Genomic DNA, 15,825 nt, shown 5'->3' on the forward strand with positions numbered 1-15,825 from the left:
TAATCTCTCCAGAGCTTTTCTTTCTGACCAATTTTCTGTTCAAATTGATTTAAGTAAGAAGGCAAAGCACCTAGCAGCCCAGCTTAGGCCCAAAGTTCAGCAAAAACTTCATTATAATAAAATAATTTTGCATATTATCTGACACATTCAACATAGTAATTTTGATTGTGGGCTGTTGATAGAGAAGAAAATTTCATAAGGAAGTTTCCTTCATAAGGAAGGGAACATGTTTTGCATATCTGTCTGGTCACCTGAGGAATTACCATAACATGATAAAGGATATTAACAGTTAAACATAAAACTGAGCTGAAGGTGCCCTTTTCGTGCCATAGGAATAAATCCAAAGTTTGAACAGTGACATTTCCGTTGGGCTGCTTTGCTACTAAAGGGCTTTTTATTTTATAATCTTAAAATTACCACTTGCACAACAACTCTGTTCCTCTCGGGCATGTTGCCAGTCAACTGTGCCCATCACGTGCTGGGTTTTGGGGCTCTCAAGCAGTTCAAGTTACAGGTAACAAATTTAATGCACATTTCAAAGTGAAGTCGTTACTAGGACATCCTGTGTGCAGGTGGACTGTGCAAATACCAGTGGGAAACAGTGGGATTGTGTGTTTGGAGACACGTCTAGGAGTGGGTAGGAGTGCCAAGGTGCTCCCATGTAGGGTGTAAGGTGTGGCCTAAGCTTCCTCTTCTCCTCACTGCTTCATTTTCACAGGAAAGCAGGATGGAAGGTGGCCACAGCTGGAATCTTCGAGATTCTGCAGGAATCTAAAGGAAAGGAACGTGGGATATGAGGATGAAGATGTCCTAAGGAAGGTTGATGCCTTAAGCTTTAGTTTTCATATTTGTTAAGCTTAAGAATTTATTTGGTTAAGCTTAAGTTTTCATATTTGCACATTCTGTGCTGCCCAGGGGTGCAGTTCTGAGTCTCGTATTCAGTGTCAGTCAGCTCTTCACAGAGCAGGGAGACAAAACAAATCCTTTTCCTGCTGAAGACTAAGGACAACTTTCAGGCCCAAAAGCACAAACAATGATGGACTGGAGGGAGGAATAAGGATGGGACCTCACAACCTGAAGCTGTAACTGAACAATTAAACCCCAGTATGCAAATGGACCAAAACTTATAAAAATGTAAGACCTCATGACCAGTCAGCCATTTTTTGTGACTATTCTTGGTCCACCTTGGACTTTGTTTGGGTTCCTGTCCTGCCCAAGGTGAATCCTGGAGGCCTTTCAATAAATCCCTACTTTATTCTCTAGTTCTGTCCAGTCTCTGTTCCAGGTCAGCCTTCCAAGGCATCAAGGTCACTGGTAAGAGAATGAGCACTCTCTATACCTGTGGAATAACCAGCACAACAATCCACATTGAAATAGGGCCACAAGTCAGGTGGGCTGAAGTCTTTGTCCCAGCCAGCATTTCCTACCCCACTCACCCTCTGGATCAGGTTATCTGCAAAAACTCATCCAGGCCCAGGAGGAAGGTGCTGGGATGTCTGGAACTGGCAGGGGATCTCTGCATTTCCTCATCACCAAGGGCTCCAGGTCACACAGCAAAGAGCTACAGAGGCATTTATGGCAACTGATGGAGGCCTGGAGGGGCTTCAGTGGTGCTAAAAATTTGGATTTGAGTTTGGTTTCACAAGGCTTGACCTCCTTCTTATTTGGTTTCCTCCTCTCAGGTGCTAAATGGGGAGCAGGCAGCAGTCACCTGCCTGGCTTTGTGAGGATAAGCACAATAAACAGGATCCAGACACCAAGGTGTGAAAGGTAGATTATCTTTTATACAAATAAGGAACTGCTAGGCCTTCTAGAAAAAAAAAATAAAAAAGGGAAAGATAAAGACTGAAGAAATTTGGCTACACTTGGCCTGACACTGTGTGTTACACACAGCAGTGCTGTGGTGTTTCCATCTCCCCAATGTGGCCAGGGCACACACAAGCGCTTACTTATTGATCAGCAGGACTTCTGTCAGCACCTCCCATCCAGAAATGCTGTACAGGCAGCTCTGCTCTCTCTCCTCAAGATGGGAAATCCATCAAGTGTTGTTCTCCCCCATATTTTAATCTAAATTGCTGTGTGGGAGAATAGGCAAGGAAAAAGCTTGGACGTATCTCAATGTATTTTGTCACGTGTATTTGGACTGGTTTTGGAGCTGCTCCATTTTTCTTCCTCTCCTTCTGCATTGCTCAATCTTCTGGTCACAACTGGGAGAACAAATAGCATAGTTTACAATCTCTGAAGCATGAGTAAAACAGGTTATCTTAAACTGCAGGCTAGCTATAAAAATAGCTGCAAATACTAACCATAAATATATAATAGCATAGAAATATTGGGGGAAGAAAAAAGCTAAAAATTTTTTCAAAATGCCATTCATTTTCTCAGTTCTGCCCAGCTCTGTGTGGAGCCATATCCATGCCCTTTGGAGGATAACTGTGTTGGGCCCCATGCTTTTCCCTCTTTCTGTGACTCTGGAGGGTCCCTATAGCCTGGATTCTCCCCTGAGTTAATGGTTAATAGAATTTTAGCTGAGGTGATAAATCCTGCTTCCTGCTTCAACCTACACAGCCCCTTCCCTCCCCCTCCCAAAAGAGGGTTAATTAATGGGGGATTTACATTTCTCCTCATCCTCCCCTGCCTCCACACTGCTGCCCTCTGCATCCCCACTGGGGATTGCTCCACATCTGAACAAAGGGAAGGGTCTTCAGCCAGAAAAATGGGGGTGGCATGTGTCTAAATAAAACCACTTCAGCTCGTGGTGTTTCTGTTGCTGGTTTTGTGTTTTCCTTCTGGCTCAGTACTGGTTTGGTTTGTCTGGGATTTTCAGGGAATGGGGTTGGGTTCTAGGAAAGAGAATTCCACCTTTCAACCCAATAATTGTGAGATCTGCGTGGCAATTCTCGTGAAAAAGTTAAATACCCTGAATATGCACAGCTTTTATGTTGGCAAAGATTGCTCTGTTAGATTTGACCAACCTCCCTCTCTTCTCCAATGAGGTTCACTAAATATTTCAAATTTGTCATGTGCTAGAGATTGGCTTCCAGCAATACACTGAGGCAGGAATTATCATCTTTGATATTCAAAGAAAGAAATAACTGCTCCAAGGACTTGTGGCAACCGATTTGAAAGGACTTACAGGAAGGGGCTAGAGATTTAAATGAAAGAGTGATGTACACAAAAAGAAATTTCATTTTGCAGTAGGTGGCAGATCAATCAAATTTCAAATTTCAGGCCTAAAAACAAACAAACACACCAATCTTGGGCTGCAGGAACTTGTTGCCTTTGGCAGAGAAGTGCTGCTCAGAAATGCTCCTGGTCCTTGGCTGGTCGCAGCATCTGCTGCCTCCTCTGCAGATGTGTCAGTGTGGCCTTGATGAAAACTCTGAGATGAGTTTTCCCTTCCTTTCCCTTTTCCTTTTTATTTTTTAGCCTATTTACTTCCAGCCTAGGTAATTTCAAAGTTGCACAGGGAGGAGGAGCAGGGAGGTGCCACTCTGGGAACCGACCTGTTTTGTAACACTGCCCTCGTCTGACTGAAGCAGCTCCCAAATACCCTGAACTGTGGAGCATCCTTCACCTCAGAACCAAATATTTCAGTCCCACAGGCACTGCAGAGTGAGTGGGAGAGGATGAGAGCTGGGCTCTGAGGGGCTTGGAGCAACAGAGATTATAGAGGCAAATGGAAGAGCAAGTAAAAAAACTTTGCCTGAAAGACACAAGAATTCCCAGGGGAAGCAAAGTTGTGTTTAAGGTGTGGAGGAGCAGCAGGTGAATTCAAAGGAAGATGCTCAAGGAGACAGGATTTGGGAAAGGATGCAGGAGCACAAAGGGCGGCTGTGAAGCAGAGCAGAGAAGGAAGAATAGAAGGAAAAAGAGAGAGAAACAGCTCCCTCTGGAGCAGACCTGGAGCAGAGAATTTAAAACATTGCCTGGAGCCATAGCAGGGCTTTGACTTCTCACACAAGGGAGTGATTTCCCTTACCAGTACTGAAAGGTTACAGAAACAGGTACTCCATCAAGCACAACCAACTCTGGTCTTCAGCAAGGCAAAATACCCCAAACTTCTGTGAGTGACATTTCATGGACCACTGTGAGAGAAACAAGGAAACATGGAATGGTTTGGGTTGGAAGAGACCTTAAAGATCACCCTGTTCCCACCCCTGCCTGCCATGGGCAGGGAGACCTTCCAGTATCCCTCAGAGCTCCATCCAGCCTGGCCTTGGACATTCCAGGGATGGGGCATCCCCTTCTCAATTTGCCTGGAGGCAGCAGGGAGGCTGCACTGCCACCTCATATCAGTCACTTGGCATAGAAAATTCCCAGCTGCTCCTTTGTTAATTGTAATCTAACTAATTGTAATTAATTGTCTCATTAATTGTATCAAGAGAGATCGAGCACTGGAGCAGGGGGTGTGGAGGGGACACACACTGTGTTGCCAAGTGCTAATTTGGACAAATCCAGAAAGATGTTTGGACTTGTTCGTCTACTGCAAAAGGCCCATCCTGTTTGCCACAGAAGAAAACAAAATTGCCATGCAGCAACAACCCCTGTTCAAGCTTGTGACTTGCCTTAAAACACAGCTGAAACCACTTTTGTTTTTCTGCAGAGTCAGACCTTTACAGATCAATCATGCGAGGAGGTTTCCTGCAGCTGTGATTTTTAAACACTTCCCAGGTGCTTTGTGTTTCCCTTTCAGTGCTCTCAGAATCTATATAAAGTCAGGAGGCTGGAGGGAGCTTCTCTTTTTGCTGTTTTCTTAAAAGGTGATGTACATTTTGGGCTAAGAGATGCAATTATTGCACTTTCCCTGTGCCAGGAGAGGCCTCACCTGGGAAGATTATTCTCTGAGACAGCAGGTGAGGATGAAAGCAGCTCAGTGTTATTCTCCTTTTTGTTTGCTTGGTTTTCCTTTCTGTCCTTTCACCATGAACCTGCCTGTGGGCACCTTTCAGAACAAGGTGTGGGGGATGAAAAGGTTGACTTTTGCTTTAGTAAAAGGAAATTGCTGCATTTGAGGGCTCCAGGTGTGGCTGCTGTGATTTTTGCCTGGCTGTTGGGAGCTGCAGGAAGGGGGAAAGCAGGTGGGTATGGGGCACTTTGCCTCCAGACTCATTAATTAACAGGAATTGAGAGCCATAGGTGCCCTCAGCTCACCCCAGTGGGGTCCAGACTCATGAATTCAAGTATTTGTCTTTCACTTTTCCCCTCTACGTAGACTGAAGGAGCTTAAAGGCAAAGTTGCCACTGATATCCTGGGAATGGTGGATTTTATGTGCTTCCAATGTTCCTTTGTCATTAAAGGCTTGTTATTCAAGTGTCAGTGCATAACTGGCAAATGGAATATTGTAAACACTTCATTCTCAATACACACCACATGGAGGCTGTAACTGTGCCTCACTCAGGCATCTCCTGGGTGAGAATTCCTTTGGCTGAGCCTCACTTTGAGAGCCTGATGTTGTGCCCTGAGCAGTTCTGTTTTTTCTCCTCTGGATGTTATGCCCTGAAATGGCAGAGCTGAAGAGCTTCAGGACTTGTGGTAGTTTGCAAATGCACCTCTTCAGTGGAGCTTATTAACTAAATACATAAATAAATAGAATTCCAAACTCCTCAGTGGCCTCTGTGTCTAGACCAGTGTATGAACTTGCTCTCTGCACCTGTTTCTCCACTTCTCACTTCAGGATATCTCTGCTTGTATTTGAGGCTGTGAGTGTTGGGTCCTCTCTGGAAGGTCCTGTCTTTGTGGTGCCTTGTACAGTGCTGTGCCCTCACCTGGAGGTTCATCCTGCCCTTGTGGGGCTGCAGTAAATCAAACTCTTTGAAAGAGTCCCTGGGGTGAGGTAACCTGAGTGATGCATTTGTGTGAGGACACACGCGAGGAATCGATGGCATTTGAGCGTTTTGCTGGTGAAGACACCAGCTGTCCTGGAGGAACAGGAAAACTATTGTGGGCCTGGACCTGCCTGCCTTCCTCTGGTGCCAGTGCTGCACAAAGCAAGTTTTTGTACCTCTAATGCTATTCATCTTAGCAAAAGATACAGCCTGGGATCAGTCAGAGATCATAATTAAAGAATTCTCGGCTTCCGCCCCTCAAATAAAGGTCGTGTGTTCATATTTCAGTTATTGAAGTCACCCTCCAGTGTTTGTAAAGGGTCTGATGTTCTCCTAGTGCTGTGCAAACAGTGGCAAAAAAAGAAGGCAGAATTAATTTTCGATTAATCTGAGCCATTTGTAACAGGGATTAAAACAGTAAACAAGTTTTAGTCATCCCTCTTCTTTGTATATGAGGAGATTTGACCTTGTTAAACTAATCAGGTTTTATTTGTAAAATTAACTGCAAAATTCAGTATTAGAAATCTCAGCCAGTCAACACTGACTCAAGCTTCATCCTCTTTTATTCCCTGCAGGTGGGGGAAAATTATTTGGGGAAAAACAAAAAAAAAGTTTGGGATATGAACAAGCTCATTATGTCTTTTAAAAAATTTGGTTGTCTGTGTCTCATGCTACATCGTTAATCTTCAGAATATTTTTTAGCACTTCTGACATGTGGAGATATTTAAATATTATTATTGCTGATGAAGGAAACCTGAGATTCCTGCATAACAACTTGCCTTATATTTGAGTTTAAAAAAAAACAAACCCAACATTAGGACTATTGTGATAAAATCATAAGAACTGGCAACTCTTTTAAGTTTTGAAGTCAGGTAGAGAAGCGTTGTAAAAGAGGAGAAAAGAGCCTGACAGGAGATATTTTACTGATGATGAAACCTCATGGAATAATGAGAGGCCAGAGGATGCAGAGGGGAGATTATTGATCACTGTGCCCACTGCAAGCACAGGAAAACTCCAATCTACAACCATCGGGTCTGCCTTGTATTCATTGGCCTTTGATAGGATAATCCTGCAGCTCTTTATCTCTTGATAATCTTCCTTTATCCTGACAAATGTTTGACATGCAGGAACTTTTCTGCCCTGTGCCAAGGGAATGCTTGGGGAGGATCCCCAAGGCTCGGGGGCACAAGCAGAGAGTGTGACTGTGTGTTTATCTCTCAGGAGGCTTTAAATGATGATTCATGACTTGCTCAGAACAAGGAACTGGGCAAGGTTTGCTCACATTCCCGAAGGACCCTGACCCCCATCACCAAGAGCCTGGAAAAGTCCTGGCCTTCAACGAGGAAGGTGGTACCAGTTTGTCAGTGGTGTTTTGGCACTGAGCAAAGGCTTGGAGAGCACAGGGAAGGGGATAACCCAGCAGATCTCTGGTTTTTCATTGGGGTGTGATTACAGGGGAGCTCTCCTGACACACAGCTGAGGGTGTCCCTGGGTGACACAGAATGACAGAATGTGTAGGTTGGAAGAGCCCTTCAAGATCATTGAGTCCAACCCAGCCCAACACCTCAACTAGGTCATGGTATCAAGTGCCACATCCAGTTTCCTTTTAAACACATCCAGGGATGGTGACTCCACCACCTCTCCAGGCAGACTATTCCAGTATTTAATCACTCTTTCAGTGAAAAACTTCTTCCTAATATCCAACCTGTACTTCCCTTGACACAGCCTGAGACTGTGACCTCTCATTCTGTCAGTTGCTGCCTGGAGAAAGAGACCAACCCCCAGCTGTCTATAACCATTCTTCAGGAAGTTGAAGAGAGTGATAAAGTCACCTCTGAGTCTCCTTTTCTCCAGTTTAAACAACCCCAGCTCCCTCAGTCGTTCCTTATATGGCTTTTTTTCCATTCCCTTCACCAGCTTTGTTGCCCTTCTCTGGACACGTTCAAGCATCTCAACGTCCATCCTAAACTGAGGGCCCAGAACTGGACACAGCACTCAAGGTGTTGCCTCACCAGTGCTGAGTACAGGGGAAGAATGACCTCCCTGCTCCTGCTGGCCACACCATTCCTGGGCCAGGCCAGGAGCCATTGGCCTTTTTGGCCACCTGGGCACACTGGTGACATCTCACTGCTGTGACTCTTCTTTGAGCACAGAGGCATGTGTGGTCAGAGAAAAACAGCAGAGAGGTATTAATTCACCTGGAGAGGTATTAATTCATGCTCTGATAGCTCATCCTACCTCTGCTGTTCTCTCTAAGCTCTGAATTTCACGGCCTGTCATTCTGGAGGGATGGCCAGAGAGTGTCCTGGCATGACCTGCACACTCGGTGTAACACAAACCCCTCGGTAAGGACTGCAGGACTGGGGGAACAGTGGAGCCTCTGTGCAGCCCTTATCTGATAGTGGAGGCTCATTCAGCAGGAGCACTGAGCACGGTGTGGGCAGGAGGGAAATGTCCCTCAGAAAGGCTGACCTGGCACCCCGGGGATGGGAAATGCGTCATCCTCACCTCCCCCAAGGAGCAGCATCCTTATCTCCAGCTTGCCTGGTGGTCAAGGACACGACCTTGATTTTTGGCCACAGGGCTGTGGTGTGAGAGCTGAGGTGGTGGCTCACCCTGTCACCTTGGTCTGTGTGTTCTTGGACACTCTCTTTTATTTCAGTTTCAGAGGCAGTTTTATTTCGCACAATAAAAAAATCCACGGTGCTGTTGTACCAGTGAATTGTCCTTCCCATTTTAATGAACCCACCCAGAGGGAGACTAAGCAGTGGTTCTGCTGCCAGTTTCACATTGGTATCTTCCTAGTAGGAAAAAAACTGAAATTCTCTCTGAGTTTAGACTGTATTGGTGCTGCTTCTCCATTCATCTTCCCCTCCCCACGTTCTCTGACCTGCTGCAGGCTTGTGCTGCTTTTTTTGGAAGTTGTTTGCTTTGTGTTCCCATCAGAGAGAGCAGGAGAAACGGCCCTCCCCAGTCAATCCCCTCTTAAAACATGTTTAGCTTTGATTGGGAGGGGTGGGAAGAGGTTCTCCTGTCTCTCTTTGACTCTGTTTTACTTTGAAGCCATCAAACATCATTCCCCTGGCTTTGTCTGCCTCTCAAATTTGGGAAGCCAGCAGAGGGAATATGATGAAACAGGTATTTAAGGCAATTAAGGAGCAGGCTGGAGCACAGGCTGAGTTATCAATCATTGCAAGATCTACCTGGAGACATGAAAGAATCGTGTAGGTGCTCAGCACATTCAGTACTGCGGGTACAGAACAGAGGCTGTCTGGGGATGTCTTTGTATTTCTCTTTTAGCTAAATCTGCAATGAAGTGGGTAAAGTTGTTACTTTACCTGCTCAGTGTCTTATGGTTTTAGATCGTGCTCCAAATCAATACTCTGGAAGAGATAAAAACAGGAAATAACTTTCCCAGAGTTCTGGTCTAATAAAATTTAAGACTGAAGCAGAAAGTGGGCTGAGAATCCTAAAGTGACACAAAGCACTTAGCTTTGGCTCTTTTTAATAAAAGATCCTCATGCAGCTGCAGTAATCCAAAATAAAAGTGCTCAGCTTAAAGAAATCCAGAGGATAGAATTGTTTTACCCCACCAAAAAACCCCCAAACAAACAAACAAAAGACCCCAAAAAACCCAAACAAACAAATAAATCTGTCAAAGTTCAGGCTACATCCTACAATGTCTTCATGCTGTTGCTCCTGTTTATTAAAATAGAAATTGTGTACTGATTTTTACAGTGCCCACTGTAAAAACCCTGCTAACTGTATCAATAATGTATTACTGAGTCAATAATAAGATTTTAGGCAAGTATTTGTTTTTCTGTTGACAGGATAATATTCTAGTCATTAAAAGGGATTAAAAAATGAAAAGTTCTGCCTGTCTCCAGTTTAAATTATTGGTTGCAGTCCTGTAGTTTGGAGCTGTGCTGGTCACGGAGCCCTTCTAGCATGTACAGCTGATGAGCTTGTTAATGCCAATGGATTCTGGGTTTAGGGCGTGAAATACTTTCAAAATGTGGCAGTGATCTCTTGACTTCAAATGCTTAGAAAACTTTTGGGAAAATAGACTGGGATTTTCCTTTTTTTTCCTTTTTTTTTTTTTTTTCCTTCCTTTTTTCCCCCCTATTTTTTCTTTTTTTTTTTTTTTTTTTTTTTTTTTCTTTTTCCCCTTTTTTTCCTTTTTTCTTTTTCCCCTTTTTTTTCTTTCTTTTTCCCTTTCCCCTTCCCCCTCTTTTTCCCCCCTCTTTTTCCCCCCTTCCCCCCCCTTTTCCCTCCCCCTTTTTCTCCCCCTTTTTCCCCTCCTTCCCCCCCCTTCTCCTTCCCTTTCCTTCCCTTTCCTTCCCTCCTTCTTCTTTCTTTTTCTTTTTTTTTTTTCCCTGTAGCATCAGCAACTGAATTAAAAAACACATAATACCTGTGTAATAATAGCTTTTTAACGAATCGTTTTCTGACAGAAGAGGTTTTTTGGTGCCGGCACTTGAGCAAAACCCCACTAGGTGTCCCCCGCCGGTCAGAGTTACTCGAGCAGAGCTGGCGGTGTGGGAGGCAAAGCCGGAGCAGCCGGTGAGGTTTGGAAGGATTTGGGCTTCCTGCTCCTCCTCCTTATCCCCAAAAAACAGCGCTGAAAGCTGGTCCTGACCCTCTGAACACACACCTGTGTCACTAGTGAGGATCCACTGATGTTTCCGTGCTGCAAAGAGCCTTTTCAGTGCCTGTTCCTTAACACACTTAGAAGAGGATCAGGCATCCAATTGGAACAATTTAGAACCTCAATACCTACCAGCATCAGTGTAGAAATACCCCAAGTGTGTGTGCAGGAAACCGGATTTTACCTGAACTTGCAAACCTCTCGAGTCAGTCAAGGTCACCCTGGCGATCAGAAGAGTTTTTTTCTGAGTTTTTGGTGCATTTAGGAATACTCCAAGCACTACTGCCTCAGATCTCTCCTTTTGCTTTGCTGGAGGAAGGGAAGGGTGTAGAAAACTCCAAGTACATCTCTGCCTCACTCCAGTGAACCCCATTTAATCTCATTCATTGCCTTTTGGGGTGCCTTTTTTTGCACAGCAGAAATTCGAAATCTCTGTAGAAACAAGTGTTTGAAGCCTTCCAGGCAGAAAATCAGCATGTTGACAAGGACTGCGGGTTCAGAGGGTATGCAACCCAAATGTAGCTGTACTAAATTAAAAAAAAAAAAAAACCACCTGGATTTTTTCTGTGTAGTTCTGGAATTTTTGTGGCTGCTACTCCTAATGAGTTTTGTAAATAATCTTTAAAAGTAATCAAAATCTGGACTGGTGCTCTGTGAGGGGCACAGTGACCTCATGGCCAAACTTGTAATTACAAATCTGTGCTCAGTGTTGTTCATGGTCTACTGCACATCACTGCCAAAGGTGGTTGGACTTTAGATTTTAAGGGGGATGAGAGAGAAGGCAAAACCATTAAAGGCATAAACCCAGGCACCCTTAGGTATCTATCCCAGTGCTATATTTGTTTTTAATATTGAATTCTGCTTCTGAAATATAATAGAAAACAATCTTATTTGAATGTTCTAGTAATCTTTTTAATTTGAATGTTTCAGTAATCTTTTTTAATAAGTCTGAACATTAGCTCTCCATGGGACCTCACATGTTGCTGTTTCAAAACATTGAAACCATTCTATATTTCTGCAAGAAAATTGTTTTTAATGAGCGGAGACTGCAAGCTCAAAATGCACATTAGCAAAAAAAAAAAAAAAAAACCAGATTATTAAGTGAAATGGGACTCGTGGGACTTGCAAATTGATAACTGGAGAGAAGAAAGTTCCCCAGTTGGCCCTGGGGCAAATAAAGCAAGGGCAGAACAAACACAGGCCCTGACAAAGCTCTGCAACACTGGCCCCAGGTCACCCCATTTCCAGCCTCTTCCCGAGGGCTGCTGCTCTTTCTCTTTGTTTCGAGTCCTTCAGGGCACATCTGTGGCTCTGTAACCTCCTCTGGGGGATTTTTTTCCCCCCTCCCTTTATCCCTAATGTTGATGCTCCTAATGGAGCTCTGCAACAGCCAGGGGTGGCTCTGGCGCCTTGGTGCTTATCTTGCTCTGCAATGGGAGGTTGGAGCTGCCTGGAGCAATGACACGAATTCCCTGAAGGAATTGTCCCTCCATGGGGACATCCGAGAGGGGGATTTGACCCTTTGAGCAAGGCAGACCTGGTGCTCTAAAAGGCAGGAGGGAGGCTGAGTGACTCACCTTGGCTTTGGAGTGACACGTTTCCTGATCCGACACTTCTCCAAACAGTATTTCTCATCTCGTTCTGCTCTTAGTCATAAAGTTTTATGAGTGCTTTTTTTTTTTTTTTTTTTTTTTTTTTTTTTTTTTTTTTTTTTTTTTTTTTTTTTTTTGCTTCCTGGCCTTTTTACCCTCAGCTCAACGCTGCTAAAGCAGCCCTTTGTTCCTTTTAGTCATCCACCCACGGCTTTCCCAGTTTTATTAGTGCCAAGATGAAAACGCTCCTGCTTCTCCAGGGCCATTCAGCACATATTGATTCACCCGACTTCTAATCAGCCTTTCCCTATTCTCCAGTGTGGCACCGGGAATCACCTGAAATTTAAATAGAATCCTGCGGATTAGGGTGTCTGCAGGAGCAGATCCTCTTTTGTACGGGGCAGAGAAGATAAGCTTTAGGTTTCTAAATGCTCCAGCAATCTTCTCCGACATGATTAGCACTCCAGGGAGTGTTCCTGTTATCCAGAAGGGCTTTAATTGTGCCCTTGGGGGGATATTGTGAAGGTGGGAGGGGAGCCGACCTGTGCTAGGCAAAGATAAATCATTTATCGCCTATCTGGGTGTTTTGAAAGGCCCGGCAAAGCATCAGGTCGGAGCAGGAAGCTCAGGCACCATTCCTGCCATGGGGAATTTGCTCATGGATAATTCCCCTGGTGGGAGACTGGCACATCACCGGCCTCCAGGAGATCTGCTGTGTCCAAGGCGCTTTTTTTAGGGCAGACCAGATGTGCTGTGGCTGCTCCTCAGTGGCAGCTTTTAGGGCAGACCAGATGTGCTGTGGCTGTTCCTCACTGGCAGCTTTTAGGGCAGACCAGATGTGCTGTGGCAGCTTTTTTAGGGCAAACCAGATGTGCTGTGGCTACTGCCCAGTGACAGCTTTTAGGACAGACCAAATGTGCTGTGGCTGCTCCTCAGTGGCAGCTTTTTTAGGGCAGACCAGGTGTACTGTGGCTGCTTCCCATCACTGACAGTGCTGGAAGTTCAGGCTAGGAAGGATCTCAGCCCAGGATTCCTCTTTGGCCTCACAGGCAGCAGATTTTGGGTTTTTTTTTATTATTTTTTATTTGTAGCTCCTTAATAGGAATAGCTACCTCTAAGGTCAGGGCTTCATCTGGTAGAAGAAACCTTGTTATCAAGAAGCATAGAGGGAGCAAGGATGTAATTTTTTTTTTTTCCTAGCCTTTAATTAGTGGGATTTTTGAATAGTTCCTTCATAGGCTTAACCCTTCAGGTTGCTGCTACTTCTGACTTGTCTGACTCTGCTGCCTCCTTCTCTCTCTCCCTCTCATTTCCACTTGGGGGTCTTTCCTTCCCCTTTTGCTGCCTTTCCCTGCCCTGCAGAGTTTCTGATCCTCACACTCACAGGAAATATCCAGTGTCAGAGGGCTGGTGGTGGTGACACTGCCCTGTCATCGCTGCTGTGGGTGGCCAGGGGAGGTCTGGCTGCCCAGTCATTCTTGTTTGGAGACCTCTGCAAAGCTTGGGCGTTGTGGGACTGTCTCTGCTGGGCTCTTTTCATTCTGGCAGGGCTCCCCTGTGGCAAACAAGGGCTGGGGAATTGTCCACTAAAAGCCGTGAAAAGCAAAACAACCCTCAACTCACATTTGATGTCTGGGTTTCCACCCAGAGCAGTCCAGGGTTACAAACCCCGGGCTCTGCTATCGATCCCTCTGCACAGGCATGTCCTGAGCTTTGTTGTTATAAATGCATATTGTAAAGTTGGCTTTTTGCAAATATTAGAATAAATATTGTAATTGTACTGTATTGTGTTTTGTTAATAGAGTTTAGAAAAGTGAGGAATGTGTTTCCTGATTGTGACATAGTGTGAATAATAGAAAAACTAAGGTTTTTTTTAACATCTGAGCTGGCCAGACCAAGAATTATGGGGGAGAATTCATCACCTTCTCTAGCCCTGCAAAATAGCCCTGCAAAAAAGCTGTTAGATTTCTAGTTTCTTTGTCAAAATAAAACCAGCCAAACCCATGTTACCAGACAGAGTGGAGCCACTCACAAATAAATCTATCAAATAAGATTATTGGGGATACTTAAAACTGAAAAGAATGTTTTAATATCTATTGAATATATAGAACAGCAATCCTTAAAACACAGTAATTGAAAAAGAAGAGCATTTTCTGGTGAGGCACCCCAGCTAGAACATTTGCACTTTTTGTCTCCTTATCATCTATTTTTATTTTTCATTAAACTTATATTAAAAAAAAAAAAAAAAAAAAAAAAAAAAAAAAAAAAAAAGTAGAACTCATTTTTCAGACTTGTGGAGCTTTATTTTTGCTGTAGGAGTAGCACTGACACTGATACTTAGCTGTCCCTTTAAGCCTTAATATCTATCTAAATAGATATAGAAAAATATCCATCTATATTTTCATAAAGCATGCCAGGTGGATTCCAGAACAAAAAAATAAATTTAGTTACAGGTATAGTTACAGGGTTAGTAGTTATACCAAGTGACCAGCATGAACAAGAAACTGAAGAGCATTTGGGTTGAGGATATTTTAATGTAGAATTAAACTGACTTATTTAAGCGAATGGCACACCTGAGTCATCTCCCACCCGAGTCAGCAGCAAGACCGGGTCCACAAAAATGAAGGTGATCCTTAAATAGGAGAAGCTGGATGGACCATGCAGAGAACAGACCAGGTGTGCATTGAGCAAGCAGAGAAGAGGTGACTGCTCAATCCCTGGTTGCCCTGTCCCTGCACACCCCAGTGTCCTCAGCCTGGCTCCCTGCCATGGTGTGGGAGGAGGGAGGAGGAGGAGGAAGGAAGGAAGGAGAGCAGGAGCTTCCACCCCTGGAGCTGAGCCTTGCCATGAACTCCTGCCTGGGAGCAGAGCATGGAGCACAAGGGGCAGAGCAGGGGCAGCATCACCTGCCAGGGATGGTGAGATCTGGGAGGAGATGCCAGTCCACACTCAGAAAAAGAATCTGTGCTTTCTTCCTGAGGCTGCCTTTCTATGTTTTTCATGGTATTATTCAAAATACCTTCACTAAACAAATAATTTTCCAAACACCAGGTTTCTTGGGAGAACAGGACAATTATTCTATAAAAATTATTCTTTTTTTTTTTTTTTTTTTTTTTTTTTTTTGTGGGGGGTGAAGTGCACACACACAAAGTCAGTCAGGGAGAACCTTTGGTAACTTTCATGAAATACGATTCTAAAAGCTTTCAACATCTTTCAACACAGGAATCTAATTAATAGACACAGATTTTTTTCTTCACGAATGAAGCAATCCTCTCTAAGGCTGTCGTGCCAGCCACCTGTGTGCTGGGGCTGAGAATTCAGGTATTTGTAGACAGGCCACTCATGGGATGCTGAAAGAAATCATCTCTTGTTTCTCATAACCAAGGGTGACTTGGTCATGAGTGTCCCAATGGCACCAGGCAGAGCCCTGCAAGGACAGATTTGCATTGTAATGATGATACATTATTGATACAAGAAGTATTTCACCCAGTTACCCTGCAGACCTCTCCCACAATATTGTCTTGTGCAAGTGCATTGAAATCTCTGTTGACATTCAGCGTGCCCGGCTGTGTCATTATGTTTCCAAACAAGACACTCCTCCTCCCCTTTGTTTCCTAAACCTCTCGCCGAAGAAATTATTTACTTCAGTGCTGAGCCACAACGAGAAAAAAAAAAAAAAAATATATATATATATATATATACAAAGCAAGCCCCCAAAAAATCTGTAGGAGGGCATTTTTCAACTAGTAAAGGAAG

Source organism: Zosterops lateralis (assembly GCF_965231275.1).
Source record: "Zosterops lateralis genome assembly, chromosome: 2".
Taxonomy (NCBI): domain Eukaryota; kingdom Metazoa; phylum Chordata; class Aves; order Passeriformes; family Zosteropidae; genus Zosterops; species Zosterops lateralis.